The sequence below is a fragment of the Phoenix dactylifera genome, chromosome 8 (assembly GCF_051530095.1).
Source record: "Phoenix dactylifera cultivar Ajwa chromosome 8, Ajwa_hap1_PhDact_Kaust_v1.1, whole genome shotgun sequence".
Lineage (NCBI taxonomy): Eukaryota > Viridiplantae > Streptophyta > Magnoliopsida > Arecales > Arecaceae > Phoenix > Phoenix dactylifera.
Genome location: NC_143197.1, coordinates 10,897,051 through 10,905,546, shown reverse-complemented (window position 1 = coordinate 10,905,546; position 8,496 = coordinate 10,897,051).

The window sequence follows — 8,496 nt, the reverse complement described above, 5'->3', positions numbered from 1 at the left end:
TATCCTTGTCGCAGGACCTTATGGGCTAATGCGCGACCCCCCAGGTGATTTCCGCAGATCCCTTCATGGACCTCTCGGAGGGCATAGTCCGCCTCGGAGGGGCGGAGGCATCTGAGAAGGGGAGAAGTAAACGATCGCCGATAAAGTCTATTCTCGTACAAGACATACCGGGGGGCCTGGCGCTTGATTCGGCGAGCCTCCGTCTCGTCGTGAGGTAGGGTTCCGTCCTGAAGGTAGCAGACGAGCCCATCGATCCAGCTTGGCTCGGAGTCGATGCACATGGTGGGCTCGGGTTCCTCCGTGCTGGGGATCTGGAGGTACTCGAGCGTTGTTCCCTTGGGAAGCTCGCTCATGCGGGAAGTTGCCAATTTGGATAGTTGGTCTGCCCTGAGGTTTTCCGCTCTGGGAATGTACTGAATATTGAAAGAATTCAGGGCAGACGTGAGTTCCCGCACCTTTTGGAGATACTTTTGCATGGATGGCTCTTTAGCTTCGAAGTCTCCTCGGATTTGGTTCACCACCAGCTGGGAGTCGCTGAAGGCCGTCAGGTCTCCCACTTTTAGTTCTTTCGCCAGCTTGAGCCCGGCGATGAGAGCCTCATACTCGGCCTCATTGTTCGAGGCCGGGAATTCGAGGCGCAAAGCTTGCTCGGCCACCACTCCGTCTGGACTGGTGAGGATAAGTCCGGCCCCGCTGCCCCCCGAGGTCGAAGATCCGTCCGAGTGCAGGACCCATGGCTGCCTCGGGGCCTCCTCCACGGATTCGGGTGGCTGCTCGGGGTCGTCCGGAAGGGTGCACTCCACGATGAAGTCGGCGAGTATCTGAGCTTTGATAGCCGGCCTGGGCCGATATTCGAGGTCGAATTCTCCGAGCTCGACCGCCCATTTGGCGATCCTCCCCGCACGATCCGACCTCTGCAATATTTGCTTCATAGGCTGGTCGGTCACTATGGCTATCGTGTGGGCTTGGAAGTAAGGCCTGAGTCTCCGCGCCGAGATGATGAGAGCGAAGATGGTCTTCTCAAGTTTAGAATATCGGGTCTCAGCATCCCTGAGAACCTGGCTGGTGTAATAGACTGGCTTTTGGAGCTTGTCCTCTTCCCGGACGAGGACTGAGCTCACTGCAGCCGGGGAGACGGCCAAATATAAGTAAAGGATCTCGCCTTTCTGGGGCTTGGTGAGCAGTGGGGGAGAGGCCAGAAGGCTCCGAAGCTCTTCAAAGGCCTGCTGGCATTCTTCTGTCCACCGGAAGTCTTTCGGCCGTTTGAGGCTCTTGAAGAAGGGGAGGCAGCGCTCGGCTGACCGAGAGACAAACCTTCCCAGGGCGGCAACCCGCCCCGCGAGCCGTTGCACCTCCTTAACTGTCTTCGGAGGCGACATCTCTTGCAGTGCCCGGATTTTCTCCGGATTGGCTTCAATTCCGCGCTGGGTCACTATGAAACCCAGGAACTTGCCCGAGGTGACCCCGAACGCGCACTTCGCCGGGTTAAGCTTCATTTGATATCTCCTGAGCTTGGCGAATGTCTCGTTGAGATCGGCTATGTGGTGTTCCGCCGCTCGGCTCTTCACCAGCATGTCGTCCACATAGACTTCCATGTTCCGGCCGATCTGGTCTTTAAAAATTTGGCTGACCAGTCTCTGATAGGTGGCCCCAGCATTTTTCAAGCCAAAGGGCATCACCTTGTAGCAGTAGGTGCCCTTGTCGGTGATGAAGGCCGTCTTTTCCTCGTCTTCTGGCGCCATTCGAATTTGATTGTACCCTGAAAAGGCGTCCATAAAAGTTAGCAGCTGGTGTCCTGAAGTGGAGTCGACGAGCTGGTCGATGCTCGGGAGGGGGAAGCTGTCTTTCGGGCAGGCCTTGTTTAGGTCGGTGTAGTCCACGCACATACGCCACTTCCCGTTGGCCTTCTTTACGAGGACTACGTTGGCGAGCCAATCCGGGTAGGAGACCTCCCGGATGAAGCCGGCCCCGAGGAGTTTGCCCACCTCCTCAGCCGCAGCTCGTTGTCGTTCCGGGGCGGAGCCTCTTTTCTTCTGCTTTACAGGCCTGCTGGTTGGCCTCACCTGGAGTCGGTGGACCATGACCTCAGGGTCAATTCCTGGCACGTCCGCGGGCGACCAGGCGAAGACGTCAGCGTTATCCCGCAGGAAGCTGACGAGGCGATCCCTCTCGTGGGCACCGAGGCCGGAGCCGACCTGCACGGTTAGCTCGGTAAAATTTTCTTGTAGTGGGATTTGAATAAGGAGCTCACCGGGCTCTACTTGCTTCTTCCAGAGGGTGTCCCTCGCATCGAGGGTTTCTATGGGCAGCGAAGGGCCCATCGGGTGGTCCGGCGCCTTGGTCGGTTGCTCTGCTGTGTGGGCTGCCATGTAGCATTGCTTGGCGATCAGCTGGTCTCCGCGGACCTCGCCTACTCCTTGGCCGGTGGGGAAACGCACGAGCAAATGGCGAGTTGAAACCACGGCTCGAAGGGCGTTTAGCCCAGGGCGCCCAAGGATGGCGTTATAGACCGAGGGCAGACGGACCACCAGGAAGTCCATCCTCACGGTGCTCTCCCGGGGGGCGAGGCCGACTGTGACAAGGAAGCTAGCCTCACCTTCAACCAGGACCGCATCTCCGGTAAACCCAACCAACGGGGCATTGACTCTCCGGAGATACCCTTCTGTCACTCCCATTTTTTGGTAGGCATGATAATACAAAATGTTGGCTGAGCTTCCATTGTCAACTAGGACACGCTTTACATCAAACCTGTTTACAATCATAGAGATGACCACAGCGTCATCATGAGGGGTTTCGACCCCTTCTAAGTCCTCGTCCGAGAACGAGATGACTTCACCAGTACGTGGGCGCTTCGGGGGTGCTCCCTGGGCGGCTGTTCCTGCCGAGGCCCGCCCAATCATGTTGATGGTACCGGCGATGGGCCTGTTGTCGCCCGGATTTTCGGTTGGTGCGACATTCTCCGCCGGCCTCCTTCCTCATGTCGGCTCCTCACGAACCGGTCGAGTACTCCCCGACGGATGAGCGCTTCTATCTCGTCCCGGAGTTGGAAGCAGTCCTCCGTGTCGTGCCCGCGATCTCGGTGGAAGCGGCAATACTTCCTGGGATTTCGGGGGAATCCCGTGTCTCGCATGGGGGGCGGGGGTCGGAAGAAGTCCCGACCCTCGATTTCCATCAGGATTTCGGCCCGGGGAGCGTTGACGGGTGTATAGTTCTCGTACTTCCCCGGGTACGTCCGAGACCGTGGTGGGGACCTCGGTCGAGGAGGGGTCCTCTGCTGAGGTCGCCTCTGCTGTCGGGGCAGACTTCTCAGTCTGGGGAGACTCTTCTCTCGGCGGGGAGACCGGCTCCTTTGCCGGCCGCGCTCCTCGCGGCGCTTCTTCCGCTTCTTCGAGGCGGGCTCGATTGCTCCCCGCCTGGAGGCGACTGCCTCCTCGGCCTTGGCATACTTCCGGGCTCGGGCCAACATTTCGGTGAAGTCGGCCGGAAAGCTCTTCTCTACGGAGAAGAGGAATCGATAGGAGCGAACCCCAGTCTTCAGAGCCGACATGGCTATCGACTGGTCTAGCTCGCGAACCTCCCATGTAGCAGCGGTGAAGCGATCCAGGTACTCCTTGAGGGACTCCCCCTCTTTCTGTTTGATGTTGAGGAGGGAGTCTGACGTCCGTCGCTGGCGCCGGCTGGCAGCGAAGTTGGTAGCGAACTGCCTGCCGAGTTGCTCAAAGTCCCGAAAACCAAAGCCGAGCGGTCCCTCGGAGGGTTGCTGGGAAGGCCTTGCAGAGTATGGCCTCCGAGGACCCTTGTAGGGCCATGAGGGCCCGATAGCTCTCCAGGTGGTCGAGAGGGTCAGTCGTCCCGCTGTAGGGTTCCACTTGAGGCATTTTGAACCTCGCGGGAACCGGCTCATCCTCGATCTGGCGGGAAAAGGGGGACTTGGTAGTGAACTCAAAGTCTCCCTCTTGTCTTGCCTTCTTGCTGTGGAGCGCCGCAATCTGGCGCTCCAGATACTCAACTTTCCGGTCGAGCTCCCCCATCCGTGGGATTGTCGCTGTGGTTTGCGCCGGCTCACGGTGGTCTGGGGCTGACTCTGCCTCAGAAAGTTGGGGCCTCTGGTCGAAACCTTCTCCTGGTAACTCCCTCCAGGGAGAAGCTGGTTCTCCGTTGTTGGCTCTGGAGGAGCCATGCAAGTTTTGGCTTGGAAAAACCGGGCCGTTGGAGAGACACTCCGGCGGGGCCTGGGCCCGTGGGGGGAGCGTAGGTAAGGCTTCCTCGCGCCGCAGACCCTGAACGGCGGCGGCCAGGGCCTGGACTTGCTGTACCAGGGCGTCGAACTGTTCCGGCTGGACCTGAGGAGCTGGGTCAGCCGGAGTTGGAGAATTTTGGACGGAGTGTCCAGGGCTTTGTGGGGGACGCCGGGAGATGTTAGAGGCTCCCTTACTTCTCAACTTCATGACTGCTACTCGGCCCTTCCCCTAGCGCCAACTGTTGCTGGAAATTGAACCCGAGGGCAATCTTCGGTCGAGGAGAGGGAGCGGCGAGTTCTCACGGCGGGGCGGCGGTCCGTCGGCGAGCGGCGTCCTCTGTCTGGTGTGATCGGGGAGAAGGAGCAGCTGGTCCTCGTGGCAAGGCGGCGATCCGTCAGCTGGCGGCGTCCTCCGTCTGGGTGCCTGCACACGAACCGGTGACCGGATTTTCCGGCGCCGGCCCTCCGACGCTTAAGTCAGGGAGGGGGCGAATAGTGTAAAAAGGGAGATAAATAGTGTCTGTAGAGTGCATCAATCTTCCAATCCCCTCCTGAGAGGCCAAGGCTCCCTTTTATAGGCGGGGGTCGGTTTACCTGCGATGTAACAGGGCGAGGCCGTAGTACGGCTCGGCATGTTGTTCAGGTCGGCGCACGGTCGGGCGAATCATTGCACCGATGTCGGCGGTGAGGGCGTCGTACAACCCGAACTAGCACGCTACCAGGCGAATTATTGCATTGGTGTCGGAGGTATGGTCGGGATCAGAGACTTATCATAGTCGACTAGACTCTGCTGGGCTAATTTGCGTGGAGAGCTGAGAGTCCGTAGATGACAGGAGCCATGCGCATTAATTGTGGAGTAAGCCGGAGATCCGCATTTATTGTGGAGTAAGCCGGAGATCCGCATTAATTGTGGAGTAAGCCGGAGATCCTCATTAATTGTGGAGTAAGCCGGAGATCCGCATTTATTGTGGAGTAAGCCGGAGATCCGCATTTATTGTGGAGTAAGCCAGAGGTTTACAGCGATTATGCGCAATAAATGCCAGAGGGGCGTCAGGGTATGGTCTTCGGCCGGACCTCAGAGGTGCACGGCCGTAGTAGGTGGCTGACAAGAGTAGACCTCGAACATCGGGGTTTTTCTCGGATCGGAGGTCTCGAGATCGGTCGTCTTGAGGTCGGGCGTCCCGAGGTCGGACGCCGACTTTGGCCGTCCAGGGTCGGAGGTCGTGCGGCTCCTTAGGGACATTTGCGTCATTTGGGAAAAATCTTGTTCCCCCCAACAATATGATATTAGTATCTGTTTAATCATCGAATGTTGATACACAATGATCAATATACTCATATGAAAGTGGACATTTGAAAATGATAAGACATGAGGGGGTTGATGGGGGAGACAAGATGAACCTCGGGAAGGATGGGTAGAAATCGAGGAATTGCAATCCACTGCTCTCAGCTATAGATTCATCTCTGACAATTTTTGTTGTTTATCGTATGAATGTAAAAAGGATTTTATAAGGAGCATAATGTTAATGACCCATTATATATTTTGATATTTATAAAAATCTAGGGAAGATTATAAAATATGTGTTCCAAAAAAAGCTAAGAATTATGAAAGCAAATAGCTTGGATTCACAATCCAAAGAGAAAAAATTTTAAGTGCTAATTTAGCATCTCTCTCTCTCTCTTCTGATCAAGGATCATTGATTTAGCTATTTAATGAAAAGATCTTAATATATTCTCTAAATTCATGCATGATACACATTTTATCTATAGTTCATACAGTATTAACTTCAATCTATTATATTTATATGCTCACCATGTGTCAAGTAAGTACAGTTTCCACAATAAATTGGTAGTTATATGATTACCTTTAATTTTAAGATTTTCTTTATACTTTTGTAAAATTTGATATATGGTAAATAAAACAATTGAAACAGTTTATTCATTGTAGTAGACAAATAGCAATACTATTTAATGAATAATTACTTTCTCTTATTTTCTTCTTTCTTTTACCTCTTTCTCACCACTTTCACCTTTATCTCTCACTAACTGAGTTAACTAAAGTTGCAACTTCAATGAGTTGGGATAGTTGAAGGCAAATCTTAACCCAACCCAACCTCTAAATACCTCAACTCTAACCCAACTTAAATCGATATTGGGTTGGGATTTTTCTAACCTAACCTAATCCAAACCTATAATATCTAACTCTGGTTGGGTCAGGATAGTTGAGTTGTGCTATATTAATTGAGTTCGTTTAGGTTGGAAAGGAATTTTAAAATTAGGAAAAGATTTTGAAATATTTTTATAAATTTTAATGATACAATTATATATATTTTAATAATATTAAAAACTATTTTGTAGTCATATAAGCAACTTCTATGAAATGTAAATATGATTGATTTATTTTTGTATTTATTTACACATTGGTCAATTAGTTTGGGTCTTGTTACATTTGGGAAAGAGTTGGATTTAGGTTAAATTGAAGGTCAACCCTAATCAAACCCTACTTAGATCAAGTTAGAAATTTTAAGCCCAAACCCTACACAAATTTATGAAACCTTAGCTCTATAACTCTATATAATGGGCAAATTGGATAGGTGGTTTCAAATTGATCTCAACCCAAGTTACACCTTAATCCAACTCATCTTACTATTTTGAAACTTGATAGTCATCATTGTTGATGAACTCTTGTTGGAGCAATACTTAACAAAAAATATTGTTCATCCATAATTTCGATCATATTGAATAGTTAATGACGGGCTTTTATGACCATAATCATAACAATGTGAAGCACAAGTTGGGGCAGAAATATTTTAAGGGTGGTGTCAATGGTTAATAGGACCCCTCACTATTACTTTAATCTTAATAAATAGTTACAAGTAAATATATAAAGACATCAAATATCATGTTAAATTTGATTAACAAAATAAACAATACAACGATTAGCAAATTTGATGAATCTTGAGGATCTTTTTTTTTTAAAAATTATTTTCTATCTCAAAGGCATTCATAGAAAGTTTAAGATTATTTTTCGAGAATATTTTTTTGAAAGAAAGATTATTATAAAAGAATAAGGATGCACGATTTAAAATCCCATTAAAGCACACTTAAAAGTACCAGTTTAAACAGGCTTGTACGCATTATACAAGAATGACTGCAAATGAATAATTGAGTACATAGAAAATTGTCACCACGGATTTCAAACACAATGAACAATGTTAAACATACTACGTAATTTTATTTTTGACCTCAAAGCTTCATGCAAAACCTGCCTAAGTTCTAATAAATTTGTGGAACAAAAATTATGAAAAAACAGCGGAATAGAGACAAATGCTTCATACCGAAATGATGACATTTTTCCACTAAATCGGCGTCCATATCTCCTCACGGAAATTCCCATCATTTAACTCCGTCCCAGAGAATTTCTCCGTCACAGTCCCAAAAATATTTTTCTCTCTTATACTTTTTGAGCTATTTTGGAAGTCCTCTTTTTTTTTTTTTTTTTTTTTTTGTAAAAACGGCTACTCATCTTATAAATATTGAACGTGAGTACAATCTTCCAGATCACAGGAAAGTAAAAAAAGTATAAAGGGGGGGGGGGGGGGGGGGGCGTTTGATGCAGACGTCGAAAGAAAACCACCAAAATGCCGGACGACAAAGGAGGTGACCCAGTCTGCTGCCCATTTCGCCTTCCCGAACACATGTACTACCTGAAATTCAGCCATTATCTCAGTCATCCTGCGAGACTCCCGGATGAGGGGATGACCGTCCCAAACCGATCCACCTTCCGAATCCAGTCAATCATTACAGATGAATCACCTTCGAGGTACACCCGTTCGGCCCCAAGTACCCGTCTCACATAGGATATACCCTTACAGGTTGCCTGCAGCTCTGCCCCAACCACTGTAAGTCCTGGCGTACACCGCCTTCCTGCTGCTATCATCCGACCGAGATAGTTTCTGATCACAAATGCGACCCCTCCAGACATACCATCCACAGACCTAATACTGTCTAAGTTTACTTTGAAATAGCCAAGAGATGGAGGTGCCCAAGAAACAAAGACAAAATGTGGCAAACAGTGTGATGAGCACCCCAAGATCGAAGTCTCGCACAAGGAAATGCGAAATGCCCCCTCTAAAAACCCTTTCTCTCGGCCAGAGTAGTGCTGCGCGGCCAAATGCTGCTACTAAACAAACTTTCATACACATGGAGAAGGATTAGTGTGTAACCTAAGTGGGGTCACGGGAAGAACAACCAAT